We start from the raw sequence: 17,169 nt of genomic DNA, 5'->3' as shown, positions 1-17,169 counted from the left end.
CAGTCCCACCCAGTTCCCTGTTTTAGAAAATTACCCTGATGATTAATACCCTTAGGTTTATTGATCACAATCTCAATGGTCTACCAGGCTACTCCCATCATTGTTCCTGGGTTGTTGATTGCCAGAGGGAAGCCTCCATGCCGACCCACTCCCCCCACCCCCCATCACGTAGCCTTTAGAAGAACTCCTAGATTTTTCTCTTAAATACCCCTAGCCGGCCTGGGTCTGAGAGTGTTGAGGCAGTTTTTGGAGGTGTTAACCGGCTGCCTTCTCAGACCACCAGTGCTCTGATAATAAACGCTTATTCTATGACCCAACTCCTGCGTGGGTCTATTGGCTGAGCGGTGCAGGCAGCACGAGCCCCAGACTCGGTTGGCCTATGGTTTCAAACCCTCCAAAGCAATTTCTAAAATTTCTCTGGTTTAGGCACATTTACTAGTGCTCAGTTCTTTTCAGTGACATCTTCTTTTGGTTTTAAATTAAATTCCTATGTCACTAGAGCAAGAGAAAAAAATCTAAATTTAATGATGTTATTCTACAAACGCAAACTCCGAATAAAAGCTAACAGTAGCAAACATAAAATTAGGAGTATGTTTTTTTTAAATTATTTTTTCAAGTTTCCCGCTGAATTTCTTACAGGGTTTGAAGAGTAGGCAAAAAAATACTGTTCTGCCACTAATATAGGTGAATAGAATCACTCCCATTTTGCCGATTGATAAACTGAGCCATAGAGAAGAAACTAACTTAATGCCTAGAATCAAGAGAGACATTTTAAACTCAGAGTCTTCTGATTTCCAGCTTAAAAGCATTTTAACACAACCTTGTATTAGCATAACTAGTTTTCTTTACTGCCATTTACTTTACCTAAATTTTCACTTGAAATATTCTGACATTTCACTCTCGAGTAAAATGTTTGGTATTTGAAATGCAGATGTGATTTTGTAGACCAGGTAACTCTGAAATGTCCATCATCCTTGTAGCTGAGCCAATATTGACTAGTCTGAGTCATAGACTAGGCATCAAGTGATTCCATACTTGTTACTGGTTCATTTATAATCCTAGACCAGCTTCTAAAACGATGGAAGTAAAATATGCTTTAAGAGAAATACTCAAATACTATAGAAGACTATAAAATGGAAAATATGGATCTTGCCCGAATTCCCCCAATTCTAGGCCCACTGCCCAGAAGATGAGTGTTAACCATTTCTAGTGTATACTTAAAGAAATATTTTAATGATATCTGTGATTTTAAAATCATTTAAAAATCACATACAATGGAATTCTATGTAGCATTTTAAAAGAATGAGAGAGGGATGTGGAAAACTCTTTATTAACTGAGTAAACAAGAAATTAATAAAGCCTTTTTATTAATCATATGTATTGCAAATATTTACCCAGTTGGCCTTTTAAATTTGCTTTGGTATTTGAGTGTTAATCTACTTAAACGTTAAAACAATTATTGTTAATCGCAATACTTATTGCCAGCTTTGGGTTTATAAAGTATGACAAGTCTCTTAGATAAATAAAGCATGCTGGAAAATGATTTGAACTACAGAACTAAAAGTTAAAAGACTTTGAAATGCAAGGAATTACAATACCATATAGTATCTTTCTGTACCGCTGTCATTCTAGTTGCTGTACATTGATGTGGTTATCTCAAACTTTCCCTCCAGCTAATATTTCCTTGCCAAGGAAAATGAAGTGTGTGTACAGACTCAAGGCTATTTTTTTGAAAGCACCGAGAACGGATGGCCTCTGGAGGGCAGCAAAGAGGCCTCTCCATTTTGTGGCTGTTATTAGATTTCTTTTTTAGACAGTCTGTCTAGAAATGGTGTTAACTCTTTAAATACACATAATTGGGCCATTCTGTAAACAGTCAAGTGTATTCAGACAGTATTATAAATTGCGACTATCTGTTGGTTCACAAGCCATAGAGGAAAAAGTCCAGTGTCTTCCGTGTAGCAAAGTAGCCCCTCACTACGATTCCAGGTCACCCATCCCAGCACGGGGAACACCTACCCGTCTTGGGCCTGATCAACCATGCCATTCCCTCTTTTCCCAAAGTCCTGACTTATCTATAGAGAGTAAACTCCTGCTCGTCATGCAAGTGTCACCTACTCAACCTTCGCCATTCTTACTCATTTCTCTAGGTCAGCACTGGCCACACTGTGTTGCGATTATTTTCTTATATGTTGCTTCCCTCCCTGTGATAGTAATCTCTTCAGTGTAGCGTCCATCAGTTTCTTCATTTTTCAGCCCTACCAGCTCTCCCGTGGTAGCCCCTAAGTGTTTAAGGAATGGCTGAGTGCATGCATGCATGAATGAATGGTTAGAGAGAGCTGAAGATTTTAGGGGTTTTTGTTAGAAAAATCAATTCCATGTCACCGAAACATTACAAAGGGACAGATATTTCACTTCAAATGAAACCCTTATCTTAAATCCAAATGGCTGTCGGACAACCAGCAGTGGAGGGCTCCTGGAAAACGAATTTTGTGCAAGTCTGTTGCCCTTGCAGCCTGAGATACTAGAAGCTCACCTTCCTCAGAAACCCGGAACAGTAAGAATACAGTCACTTACCAGAGGAACTCTGACAATAGCAATCACAAGCTGTTCAAAATGTGGCAGTGCATGACAGAAACTAGCTGAGGGAGGAGAATTCAGTGGAGGAAAATAATGTGCTTCCTTTTCAAAACAGGACAAGGAGGAAACTGTATAATACCTTACCTATCTTTGGGTAAGAATACACCCAAGTGGAATGAAAGAAATTAGCATTAATTCCTATTTCTTATCACTGAACTTTGGGTTGTAACCAAGATAAGAAGAATGTACGCTTACATTGCAAGTGAGAAAAGAAAGGTGGCTACATATTTATATAATTCAAGAAGTGATGTAAAATAATACTGAATGTCAACTGTCATTGAAAAAACTAAAGTAATTTAAAAAGAAAAGAAAAGAAAGGTGGCTTTCTCACCACTAAGAGCTGACTGTGAGGGCCAGTTTGGTGTGTGATTTTGGGGAAACAGTATTTTTTGCTCCTTTCTAAATGATCCCCAAATAGTTCTCAAACAAAAGTATTCACCAAAGAGTCATAGTTCCTAAATCCAAAGAACGCTGGACAGTTATTAAAATCTCCTACGTAAAAAAATCCCACCCTTCCACCTCAAGAGAAAGGTGAAATAAAGGCTTCTGATAAATAATTTCTTATCCATTTTCATCTCCTTCAAGTTTTAGAAATTTAAGACAGCTCATTTTAGTGCTCATTTTTCCTTTTTTTTAATTTCATGGGAAAATATTTATTTTTCCTTCATTTCATTTCTGTCAGCTTGATGAAAATAATCACACACTAAAAATCCATGCGCTAATATAATGACATTGCATTGCTTATGATATTATGAAGTGAACTCTTTTTGTAAGAACAATGGAAGCATACTAATATTGAATGTTCAGCAGGCAGTCAGGGTGGTAAGACTAGAAATCATATACAGAACACAAAATGCATGGTATCAAGAATTTGAAACTCATTTGGAAGATCTGAGTCTTCCCTTGGGTGGGCTGAAGGTTGGGGGTGGTCTGGGAGAAGCCGATTCCAATTGGAACACTCTCGTGGAGCGGGTGAAGCCAGTTACAAACCTTTTTCTGCACTGACTGCAATTAATTTCCTTCAGTTTTCAAGGGACTATTATATTCACATTATCCCTTACTGACTTACAATTCGGTTCTATAGTCAGCGACATTCTGTGGAAGATGCTGAGTCGTGCCACAGAAGAAAGGCTTACAGGCTTCATGCCCCGCCTTTTAGGCTTTCAGGATCTCTGACTCTGTTGATGCCCCCTACCTTTGGAGCTGTTTCCTAGACCTTCCAGTTCATACCACATCATTACTGCCTCCAATTTCTTAATGCCCTGCCTCTGGAAAGATTAATATAATGAAGGAAATGGTTTCAGAATTAATGGGTTAAAGCTTCACCCCATCATTTTAATATGTTTTTTATTTTGAAAAAAGTTTGGATTTGTAGAAAAGTTACAGTCATAGCACAGAGAGTTCCTGTTTCCCCCTCACCCAGTTTCCCCCATTGTCACCACTAAGAAACTAACAGTGGTACCTTATTATTAACTAAACTCCAGACGTTATTTGGATTTCATCAGTTTTTCCATGAATGTCCTTTTTCTGGTACAGGTGGCACGTCAGGGTGCCACACTGCCCTCAGCTGTCAATGTCTTGTTAGTCTCTAGTCAGTAACAGTTGCTGATTTTTCATGCCCTTGACAGTTCTGAGAAGTACTGGTTGGGTATTTGATAGAATGTCTCTCAGATTGGGTTGGTCTGATCTTTTCGTTATGATTTTTGGAAAGAATATCATTGAGGTGATGGGCCTTATTGCATTACATCAGCGGTACATGCTTATCATGTGAACCTTGGTCACCTGGCCCAGGTCGTGCTTGCCAACTGTCTCCACTATGAAGTGATTATTATTATTTACCTCTTTATATACTCTTTAGAAGCAGGTCACAAAGTGCATCTCACATTCAAGGAGGGAGACGGGGTGACTGAGCTCCACCTCCTAGAGGGGAGAGATTTTTACATAAATTATTTGGTGTTCTGTAAGAAACATTTGTCTTGTCTCTCCCATTACTTTATTTGTTAAATCATTTATATTATACATACACTATATTAAATATCGTGCCTATTTAACGTTTACTTTGGGTTATAATGCAATACTACACTATTATTTTGTTGCTCGAATTTTCCAGGTTTGGTCATTGGCCATCCTTTCGGGTTGGCTTCTGTGTCCCTTTGATGTTTTTGTTTGTTTTTTAACATTTCCTTACTTCCTAGCACTACAAGATGCCATAGGCATGTATTTTTCCTGTCCTGGTCCCCAAGTCAGCCATTTCTCCAAGGAGCACTGCTTTCTCTCCTTGGAGAATGTTAGAACTCTTTCAGTTTAATAGGGGCATTAATAGGAGTCATGTGCCTTCACCTGAGTGTGGATCCTACTTATTGATTCCAAGTACAATGACTTATTGAGTATAGAACACTCATTTATTATACTTCATAAGTACCACCTTAGTAAAATGAAACCTGGAATTGTGAAACTGTAGGTGTTGAGATAAGAGTCTGTCTTTTAGGGGAAAATGTTGCACTTACAGAGCATCGATACTTAGAACTGAACAGTGTCTTTACGCAAAAACACATGGCTGAAGAATTCCTTTTTGCCAGACAGAATAAACTCTACCAGCCCATATTCCATCATTTGTCATTATTTTCCCATAAAATAGAAATCTGAGCCATTTAAATTTAAAAAAAACTATCATCTAATCCATCTGTGGTTATGGCAATGTTTAAAGAAGCACACATACCCCAATCTGGAAGGTAAGTCCCATATAAAGCAAGTGTGATGCTCAGACAACACAGTATCAAGCAACAATCACCTCGAAGACATACTATTAGGTTGGGGCAAAAGTAATTGCGGTTTTTGCAATTATTTTTAACCTTTTAAACCATAATTACTTTTGCACCAACCTAATATTACTATAACTCAATTCCTAACCATGTCTAACATTACTTAAATACAATATGTAGTTTACAGCAGGGGCTCTCAACCCAATTGCAGGGACACAATGGAGTCAGAATTATTTAGTAAGTATTCCAGACAAATCAGTGTTTAGGGGAAAGCCAAGTTCCCCAGGATTTCTATTGGGTAGCTCAAGAAACAATGCTCCATGAATATTTTCATGTTTCTGCATGGCCAGGGCTTCCTAAGAAAACAGCACTGGCACCTGGGTTAAAGGATGACTGAATCACCTGACAGATTGAGCCCTTGGCAGTTATACTTGTATAGTCTTATAGCTCCCTGGAGTCCTGTGTTTACACTCCAGGGTGGTGAAGCAAAGAACTTCCCCTCTACTCTCCAGAGAGGATTTGTATACCTTTCAGACCAATGTCATCCTCTCTTTCTCCAGAGGGGACGATGAATAAATGTGCCAGCACTTTCTATGTAAGCTCTGGGTTTCATAATTCTAGAGTTCCTTGCTTATGGTGCAAAACCTCTGCACACAGGTAGGTATATCTGGCTTTCACTGAATTTCCCTGGAAGGAATTGGGGCTTTGGCAAAAGCTTCTCTGTGAATATATAGTCTGTCCTGAACCAGAGGTCGTGTGTGTATACATGTGCGTGTGTGTAGACACACTTATAACCCTATAACTGGGAAGGCTGATTTGTCAGCTAGAGAGTAACAACATTTCAGATCCTTCACAATCTCAGACTCAACACTGAGAACCAATACCCCATGGAAACCAGGGCTGTGTTTCCATAGGCACCCATTGGTTTGGTGATACCTGTTGTTTTTGGCACATATTCCCCCACTGATTTCTCTGTGCCCATCCTGCAAATGTTGCTAAAATATTTTGATCATCACCCCTGGTGAGAAGCACCAAACATACTAAGCTCCAAGGTATCATTTGGGAAAAATGTCTTTACCTTTTTGCCTGCAAATAAAAAATAGACCAAGATCTACTTCTGCCCAGACAAGTCTCATGACAGGTTTTAGCCAAATCTGTTTTTTTAATGATGTTTCACTGTGGGTCCCAGCATGCAAGGCAGTTCACAGAGCGTGTGTTTATGTGAATTTTCAACTCAATTTCCTGTCCTTCATTTCGTTTCCTCTCTCAACTAACACCATCTGAAAAGAAGAAGCAATTAATCATAACGCTTTGTACTTCTTTTGCACATGTTTTCCTCCCAAGGAGCTAAAGTGACTTCACACTGAGTTCCTCAAAGATGGAGAAAGAAGTCTCTGAGGTAAGTAGACTACAAGTATTTTCATAATTGTTCAGATGAGGGAAATGAGACCAGAGATATGTTCACCTATGGCCAGTACCAGAAAGGAACAATCTGGGTAAATTTCCTGGATATCACAGCACAGAATATTCAAAGGGGTTGACTATATCATCTCAGACACTACCTTTCTTTGTAAAACAGTAAGAGGAAGTTCACATAAAAAGACAGAACCTTAAGAAAATAATATTTTCAAGTTATAGAAAGAATAATTTAATTTCAAACCTCTCTAGGGAATTACCAGCCCTCCCCCAACCCCTACACAGGTTCATCCAAGGCAGGTTTTTAGGCCTAAATCGTGAATATTAGACTAATGGATATTAAACTAATGGAAAATGAAGTGGAATCCCTTGAACAAATTTGTTTAGTGAGACGACTGTTAGAACTATACTTTGTGTGGGAGCGTCTACTGGGAAAGAGACGCTCTCTTGCTTCCAGTCCCAAAGCTTGCAAGATATAAGCCTGAGACGGATGGTGGTCAAGAGAACCTACCCGGAAATGAAGCCAGCCTGGAGGAAAATGGAAAGCGTCTGCCTGAGTCCTGATAATATCATTGGAGCTCTCCACCTGGATATGAGCCAACAAAGCCCTCTTTGTTCTCAAACCAGTTTGAGTTGCAGTTTCTGTCACCTGCAATCAAAAGTTTTGAGTAACAAAACTATGTTTCAGGGTTGCTGGGAGAATGGAATTAACATAATGTCTGGAACAGATAACGATCAGCTGTTATAATTAAAATGATCCTTTCTTCAAACTGCTACAATACTTTGCCAATCATCTATATTGGTATGTATTACACACTACTTTATATAGTTAATTTACGTTTACGATAACTAGGTTTTGAGCTTTTTGAGAACAAAGGTTATTTTAAAATATTCTGTAGGACCTAGAATAGTGTATTGCATAAAATAGATATATTCATAAATATGTCAATATGATTGTGTCAAAAATATCACGTGAATTGATTGCTCATTTAGGACCCAGCAGGAAAATTAAATATAGATAAGTGTGTTTACAATATATAATATCACTTCACAGTGGCAGAAAATTCTCTGAGCTGAAATACAAGATTTTTGAAGTTTGTAATTTATTATGATTTGTAGCTGAGGAAGTTTTCTAGGGAATATACATCAAAGGGGAACATGGGATTCAGTGGGAAAATATTTTTAATCTATTTATGTATTTTTAAAAAACTGTTTTGATCATGAATAATATACTGAATGTTTTCAGTCTTCCATTGATTGAAAAAGTAGAAATATCTGAAGAGATTTTTGGACATTTCAGCTTATTGATTTTCTCAAGGCCCATGAAAAGTAAAAGTAGATAAGTAATATTCACAATTTCCATTTGACTGAGAAATTAGTGTCAGAACTGCTAAACAAGATAATGAAAGATGCAAACACTAGGGCGAATTCCTACTCTCAGACGCTGGAAAGTGGCAAAAAATATATGAGGTTGGACAATAAAGTTCGCGAACTTACTCTAGAAAAAGTGCTACATACCTCATTGCTGAATATCACTATGGTCACCTTCAAAGTACTCCCCTTGGGAAGCTATGCACCAACGCCAGTGCCTAGTCCACCCTTCAAAGCAATGTTGGAACTCTTTTTCTGGAATGGTCCTCAGAGCTGTCGTCGTATTACCCTTGATGTCCTGAATGTCATCAAAATGTCTTCCTTTCAATATTTCCTTTATCTTTGGGTAAAGAAAGATATCACTGGGGGCCAGATCAGGTGAGTAGGGAGGGTGTTCCAATAGTTATTTGTTTACTGGCTAAAAACTCCCTCACAGACAGTGCCATGTGAACTGGTGCACTGTCGTGATGCAAGAGCCATGAATTGTTGGCGAAAAGTTCAGATCGTTTTCGTCTTTTTCACGCAGCCTTTTCAGCACTTCCAAATAGTCAACTTCGTTACCTGTTTGTCCAGTTGGTACAGGTTCATAATGAATAATCCCCCGGATATCAAAAAGGTCAGCAACATTTTTGCAACAAGTTCGTGAACTTAATTGTCAGATCTCGTAGTACATACCAATTATTGTCCAGACACATGTCATGTCAGACTTATAAAGATGCAGCAAGAATTTATGGAGATAGAGAAAGACAAATGCCATATGATCTCACTTACATGTGGAATCTAAAGAAAAGAATGAATGAATGAACTAATCAGAAACAGTATCAGAGACATAGAGGGAAAACTGAGGGTTGCTAGATGGGAGGGGGGTGGGGATAAGGGGAAGGTAAGGGGATTAGAAAGCACAATCGGTAACCACAAGATGGCCACGGGGACACGAAAGTCAATTTGGGGAATGTAATCAATAAGGTTGTAAAGATTTTGTAGGGTATCCAATGGACACTTGTCTTGTTAGGGAGACCACCTCAGGGATGATGTAGATGCCTGATCACTGCACTGTACACCTGAAGCTGAAGCTGAACAATAATGAATGTCAACTACAATTCTATACATATATATAGTTACAAGAAGTGGAGTACAGCATTAGGAATAGAGATAGTGGAAATGTAATGGCCGTATGCGAATGTCTGAGGAATAGTAGAGGGGGGAGGGGGGTTGTCACTGTGTGAGGGATATAAAAGATAAATGTCTATTACATTGCTTTGTATACCTGAAACTAATAACAATAAAAATAAAAAAGAATTATGGAGAATCACTGGACATAATAAACATACAGCTAATGAAACAATTTTTTTAGCTCCAAAATTTTATTTTCCTGTTTTGCTAGTATTTTCCAAAATGCATACCACTGTGTTTTTTTTTTTGCATTTTTAAAGAAATCATGCACTATTTAGACTTTTTTCTTAAAATTGAGTCATTGTTATGAACTCAAATTACTGTAAAGTCTACTCAATACCCCTCCTTCGAGGTTCCTCAGATGACTCTGGGTTTTTTGGGTCCCTTCTAAATTCTCTCTTGCCAACTTCCTCTTCCTGCTATCAATCCAGGTTGTCCATTTTGTATGTCCCTGGGTTCTCACACTCTGTTGTATGTGGTCTTGGCAACTGAGAGAAATGAACTTCAGATAAGAAAACAGAAGTATATATTCAAATATAGGTTTTGACAAGGGAAAAGCTATTAATTATGAAATCTCGGACCTTTATATTTAAAGGGAACAGTTCTTAACTATATGTATACTGCCTGATATTTTACTGTGAGAGTTAAATCAATATTTTCTTCAATGGCTCTTGAAAAATGTATCATGAATTATTACTAAATAAATCCTGTCACTTTCCAAACTCAATAAATCATCTCTTTGAATGCATTCTTTAATTGTAAAGCATTTGTTGAAGAAAATTCTTATTTTCTCTCTGAACTAAATCTTAGGTTGCCTGAACTGAAAATAGGGAGAACATATTGAAATAGAGTAGACATTTTTGTTCTTTAGAGAACCAATTCTAATTTGAAGACGGCATCTTTCTCTTCCCTAAATTTACCATTTAAAATAATTGTTCAACCAATCAAGTCACAATTCCCCCACACTACACATGTTTCTGTAACTAAATGTTTATTTGAGGAAGGTAGATTCTTTCTCAAATAACAGATGAAGACTTCTACACAGTGTACAGTCATGCCCTAATTAGAAAGTGCTTTGGCCTCATTTCTAAACCTCCCATATACTTGTTAACTCTTTACATTTTACCTAATGCTTTCTATTAGTAATTCTTTCCACTCCTCAAACATTTCTCTTCTGCTTTTGTTTTCTCAATGGCACGACTGATTTGCTAGAAGGTTTGTTTATTGCTGAGTCAATTAACCTATAAAACATTTCTCAACCTAAATCCAGCAGCATACAGGATGTACAGCCCAAATAAAGTTTCTGTACTTAAGAATTATCTTGGGAAATGAATGGGCAAATTTTGGCAGTTTGAAAATGGAAAATTTTGGCATTTAGCAGATTCCTCCTGGTTCAAATCTGGAGGCCAGTATAAAATGCAAGCATAACACCGATTACAATCACACCATGCCCTGAACTTGCCCTTTTCATTCTTGGAGGTTATTTTAATGCTTTCCTTATTTGAATGTCCATTTAGTAACTAAGGCTGCTGTTCTGGGAACAACATTGCTTTTGCTTGGCCTTCTTATGTGTAAAGGAAAAAAATTCTGTGCTTGTTTTTCTCTGCCCTCTCCTATTTAAAACAAAATGACTTTTGAGAGAAGTTATCTATCATGCTCTAACAGACATCATTTAGCAAATACAATTTATATTTTAAAGGCACATCACTTCCTGAGGATATGTCTTAAGTTGAAAACACAAAACGTCTGGTTTTCACTGTGACCTTACAGTTGCAGAGACACATAATAAGCGTCGCTCTTGTTTCAGTTACAAAACAACAACTTTGGTCATCTAAATGTCTGCAGGCCGTTTTCTTTTCTTTTTCATTTTATCAAGGACTTAGGCATGACCCAATTCTTTTTCACTTACAAATAATGTACCTTCAACTTTGTTAAAGGGGAAAGCATACAACCGCTTTGCATGAGCAATCAACCGTATGCGGATCAAATGAAACATGTACAGGTTCACTGCAGCCCATAAAGAGATGTACAAGTGGTAGCTGTTAGTAGTACCCAGGAATGGCTTAGTTGGTGACTTTGGGGAAGAATGTGCAAAGTTTGATGTGCTCTTCATCTCTAACTGCACATGATGTGATGGCAAGAAACTGATTTCAGGCTTAGCATCAAGTCTTGTTTTTACCATATACTGTCTATATGACTTCAGTTGACTTCATCTCTCTGAGTCCATTGTCTCATTCCTAAAAAAGGTGCAAATGATGCTTAACCCAGAAGGTGGTGTTACAATTAAATGTGTTCACTGTATATTACAGAACTAGTTCCATAGAAGCCTTACAGTATCTACTTACTGTCTTCTCCTTCTAGTTCAGTCCCCTTCTGAACAGGTAAAACCCCTGGTTCATGAGACTGAAGGTGTAAAATTAACCAAAGAAAGGGGCCATTAGACTGAAGTGGTGCTAATGTTGTGGAGGCCTATGTAAGCAAACCAAAATCTAAACCTGTAAATGCCTCAAAGTTACAAAATCAAAATGCTAAGGACAACAGCCAACTAGGCTTAAAGCTCCAGCCAATCAATAATGTCCTTTCTTTGCTTTCACATTTTTTTTCTCTAAGTCTTTCCCTGGCTCTTGTCGGTAGAGCACTCCTAACCACTTCCCGTTGGGTGCTGCCTGACTTGAACCAATTTTTGCTCAAATAAACTCTTAGAGTTTTTAATATGCCCCAGTTTAACTTTTAACAAAGGGGAGCAGAATATGCCACCCCCAAAATATGCCTCTTTGGCATAAAGATTATTTTGAGCAGATTATTTTGAGAAATAGAAGACACAGGAGAATCTCTAAAAACAGCAGAAGTTACCCTTTTGTAAGAGACACATTTATAAGGGAAATCTCCATTTAAGGGGGTCTCTCTCTCTGTACCAGAAAGGGAAGGATAACTAAATCACAAACTCTAATCAACAAACAGGATTAAATCTGCATAACAAACCTGACCCTTGTTTACTGTGCTTTTCCTGGTAACTTCCTATAATTAACCTCCCCCACCCCTTCTCCCAACATCTTTAGCTGGAGATGGTATTTAACGTGGTGGCTTGGGCCATTTTGGGGAGTTACTCAGTTTTCCTGGGTCTCTCCCGGTATATAGGAGGGATGCATATTTTTAAACTTCTGCTTGTTTTTCTCCTGCTAATCTGTCTTTTATTGCAGGGAGGTCTCAGCCAAGAACCTAGAAGGGTAAAGGTAAAATTATTTTTCCACCCCTACCAGAGGAATGCTGCTGAGTCCATCAGTTTACCTTAAGCCACACCACACCCTATTTTTTCCAATATATTTCAATTTGGTTTTTAAGTTCAGTAAAAGGAGTGATATATATTTTATTGAATTTATATATTCAACCTCAAAAAATAAATAAAATTATAATGAAGTCTCATGACATCCACAACACCATAAAAGTCAATTTAAATAAAAAAGCAGGGGGTAAAAAGAGCTTTTAAGTTGTGTAGACTGACAAACATAGACAAGACACAAAGGGCCTGAAATCAACCCTGACATGCTAAGATTCACCAGTTATGGGGCAGCTGAAGGTGAAGGGGAAGCTCATTCACAGGATGAGAATATGATAGATTTCGATCCCTTTTCACCTCAAATCAAGAAGTCATGAGATACAATTGTTAAAGGAAAGAGGAAAAGTAATGAGAAAAAGGGGGAAGAGGATGGGAGATATTTTGGATGTAGCTGTGGTGTTGGAGAAAAAGTTGGCCTTTGGGGAGATAAAGCAGAGCACCCCTTATCAGAGAACGGGGTGGCTGGACACCCACAGCCACAGGGAGCAGGGTCTTTCCGACTCTCTTGACTGACACTCCCATGAACACAAGAAGAAATATATTTTCCTTTCTGACCTACCATGCAAATATACACATTTATTTACCATGAAAAAAAAGTCTTCCAAAACAATATTTATACTATGCACAATGTACTCTATTTTCATCTAGGTTGTATTTTTAAATGCTGGTAGTGACTTATTGAATTGATTTCTTGAGTCATTAATAGATCATGGCTACTATTTGAAAACAGTGACCTAGACAGCCTTTGGAAATCTTCTTTTGCATACGAACCACCACAGTCTGCATTTCATTAGCTCCTGAATGCACTAGTGTGCCCTGCTTGAGAGACTAGCTTTGCTGGGTACCCAAAAAACTCCCTTCCATAGCATACCTAATTTGGCAATGATGCTGGATAATGAAATTATATTTATATGTGATAAAAGTTTGTATAAAACACTACATTATACATAGATTTCCCTAGATTATATTTTTATCATGAAAATAAACATAAACTAAAGCATACTATTAAATATAAATATACATATATGTAAATATAAATAATGTTTCTCTCTTACAGTTAATACATTCTTTAAAGCAGGGTTGACTACTTGCCAAGTTCTGTAATCTGTTTATGTCTCTTAATACGTCTTTTGATTTACAAATATAAAAATGCAAGCATACACAATAAAGAAAAAACCCCAAAGATAATTACTTCTGGTTTTTTTCCCCCTGAGGTATAAAATTATGAAGCAGGGCTCTGCCTTTCATGACTCATATTTTCCTACATAAATCCCCTGAACCCACAGCTTCTTGGATCAGGTCACTATTTCATTCCAGGAATCCCTTCAAAATGTCATCACTGTAGTGAAATGCACTTTATAGAATGTTGGAAAGCTGCAGTTAGAGTCATTTTTCAAGGGCTCTGATGTTTGTAAACACCCTTTTAAATGTAATAACATGGTATTTTGCATATGTCCTTCTAGAATGCTCACATAGCTTGGATACAAAATACGTGTATTGCAGCAACACTTCAGCTTTATAAACTAGAATGACTTGATTTAAAAAAAACAAAAACTATGTCCAGCACAATGTTGATTTCTTAAAAAAATTTAGTTTAAGAAAACAAGGAACAATATAACCATATAGTTTTTTATACCTACAATGAGAGGGTCAAGAAACTAAACTTTTTTGAAGTAAATGCCGCGGGAAATCTAGCCATGTATACAACTCACCCTGGCTATAAGATAAACTCAGACCCCTTACCAGAAGCACGGCTATTTTTAATACTTAAATTACATAAAAATATCTCCTGAAATGTGTCCTCATAAAGAAGCTGGGCAACAGAATGGACACAATTAAGATGCCTGCTTTCATAGAGCTGGTCTTTTATGCGATCTAGCAGGACCTGGGCCTGTAAGGACAGTGTCACCCACAGCCTTGGAGGGTGGGGGTAAGGACTGGGGATCTGGGTGAGTGGCAGGGCGTTGAAGGCTATTCTGAAGACAGGACTGGAGGAGACGCAAAATGTGGTGGTTACACTACAAAGAGTATGCTGCTGCAGTGAACTAGTTGCATATTTTGGAATATGGATGGATTTCACGAAGTTAGTGCGATGTGGCGCTATTTGAAGTAGCACAAGATGAGAAACAACCCAAATGTCCATCAGTATTCTCTGCAAAATAGCTGGAAAATGGAGTGAGCACTGCCCCTATATAGCTCTGGGGACTATCTCCAGAATACACTGTGAAGTGAAAAACATAGTGGAACAAAGCATATTTTGTAGGCTACTGTTTGTTTTCAAAATGGGACATATAGACAGATGTATACATACACAGGCTTATGTTTAAAAACAATGGGAAGATAATAGAATAAAAACTAGAAAACATAAAATTTATATTACCTGTGAGAAAGAGACTGAACAAAGTGGAGAGGACAGGGTTAAAATTGCGAGTTCTCTGAATGCATCCTATTTTGTAGATTTCACTTTGGAACAAGATAAATATTTTAAATAGTCACAAAACAAGTACAAATTTAAAAAGACACTTTTATGAATAAAAGCAAAGTGAAAGAAAGGAACCTAAGTGTGAATTGAATTGGTGACACATAAGTGTAAAGAGAGGAAACATTTCAAGTAAGTTTGAAGAACAGAAATTTGACTAAACATCTCTAGTGTTTCCGAGGAGGGAGTAAAAGGAAATATATACATATATTCACAGAAATACATGTGCATATTATATATGTATACTGTATATATTCATATACATTTATACATAATAAAAAGGGAATATATTTATATATACATATATTGGAATATATCTACTATATTCATATATATTGATTAAACTATAAAAGAGAGAATACATACACATAGATGTACAGAGATGTATATACAGAGGGTGCAAAAAAATGTATACACATTCTAAAAAAGGGAAACTGTATTCATTATAATACTCAATATATACTGATAACAAAAGATGAATACAAGTCACGTTTGACTTCTGCGATTACAAGAGGTGCTCAAGGTGGTTACCATCTGTGTCCAGACACTACCGATTATGGCAAACTACTGCTTGAGCATAGATAACATCTCTTAAGATGTGTATACCTTTTTTTGGCACCCTGGGTACATGTATGTGTATCAGTAGGGGGCCTTATGTGGGTCAAAAATGATCAATGTTCTATGAATTGAGGAGTATATATTATTAAGTCAATCTTCTGCACCCAAGCCCAAAAAGAAAAAAAAGTGCTGTGTATATACAGAAAACAATTTCTTTTGCATCATTTGGCTCAGAAAATGAATATTCTTTAACAAATGAGTTGGAAAACTGCTTTCAAAGCTGAAGCTGCAAACACAGTACTATGGTTCTTACACTTGGCCTGCTATTCTGAAATATTCAATAGTACACCTCAGTGAATCCAAAATAAATCATTCCACTCCTTCCAGGGGAAAAATATCAGATAGAATGCTTTTGTGTTTTTTTTTTTAATATTCAAAAGAGTTTTATTCTTCAAAGAAGATACTAACATCTTTAAGATCATTATGAATCAGTTCAGTCCAGGAATTTTTTAACACTTTGTCTTGCTTATTTCCCATACCTAACATAGAACTCTCTACTCTAGAATATTAATAGAACATATTATCTATTAATTTTATAGATTTTAATTATGGCTTGAAAAACCCATGAGTCTGAAGCCCTTACTAAACATCTGCACTTTTTAATGTGTAATTATAACTAATTACTTCCCTTAAAAAATATTTCTTGAAATTCCAAAGTGCTCTATTTAAGATATAAATGAAATTTCTTTTGATTCTAACTAAAATGGACCCTGTCACATATGTAAATATTTAAGCTAGGATAGCAAAAATCATAGATTCTCAGGTTAGGAAATATAAATCTCCTATTAGATGCATTAGTCCCCCTCAATGGTATCCATTTTATAGTATTTCATAGTAAATAGTAGGTCAGGGAGATATTAATGGTTACTACTGATTTACAAAAAAGGGTTCTGTAGTTCAAAGGATTTGGAAAATGCTGGGCTGAAAGAAGAATATGAACACGCTTTCTTTACTCAGAACAGTTAATGCTAATGAACACTGTAATTCTACAGAAAAAGGCAGAAAGTAAGGCAGAGTTTTCCAAACTTCTTTCTTGGAACCATTTGCTTTCACAGAGTTTTTTTTTGCTGGACTAGTGCTCATTAAAAGACAGTTTGGGAAATGCTGGTCTACTAGTGCCTGGATACGGCCAACAACAGGTAATTACACCCAGCAGCATGGAGTCCATTCAACCTTTTTGTAGCTCTGATTCAGAACCTCCATTATCTGAACCAGATGTACAGGCTGGCAAATTTAGAGTAAAAAGCAATTCCATCTATGAAGACACATTCTGGGCTTTTGTATTACGGAGACCTGATACAAAACAGAAACTCATTTTGAAAATCAATTAAGAAAAGGTACATTAATTTCAGCTATAGAAGATAAATGAAAAG

General features: G+C 37.1%; 1 protein-coding gene and 1 long non-coding RNA gene across 5 annotated transcripts in view; one reads left to right on the top strand and one right to left on the bottom strand.

Moving 5' to 3' along the window:
• Window positions 1-17,169, bottom strand: part of FRMPD4 (FERM and PDZ domain containing 4) — a 742,584-nt gene that overhangs the window by 134,488 nt on the left and 590,927 nt on the right. The window lies entirely within an intron of this gene.
• Window positions 6,613-7,588, top strand: LOC141569629 (uncharacterized). Its single transcript, XR_012493342.2, has 2 exons — window positions 6,613-6,801; window positions 7,276-7,588. It is a non-coding gene; the product is annotated as an uncharacterized LOC141569629 (long non-coding RNA).

The sequence above is a fragment of the Rhinolophus sinicus genome, chromosome 18 (genome assembly GCF_057876585.1).
Source record: "Rhinolophus sinicus isolate RSI-liver-muscle chromosome 18, RSI-T2T, whole genome shotgun sequence".
Taxonomy (NCBI): domain Eukaryota; kingdom Metazoa; phylum Chordata; class Mammalia; order Chiroptera; family Rhinolophidae; genus Rhinolophus; species Rhinolophus sinicus.
The sequence above is the reverse complement of the archived record's forward strand: the minus strand, read 5'-3'. Positions and strand labels throughout refer to the sequence as shown.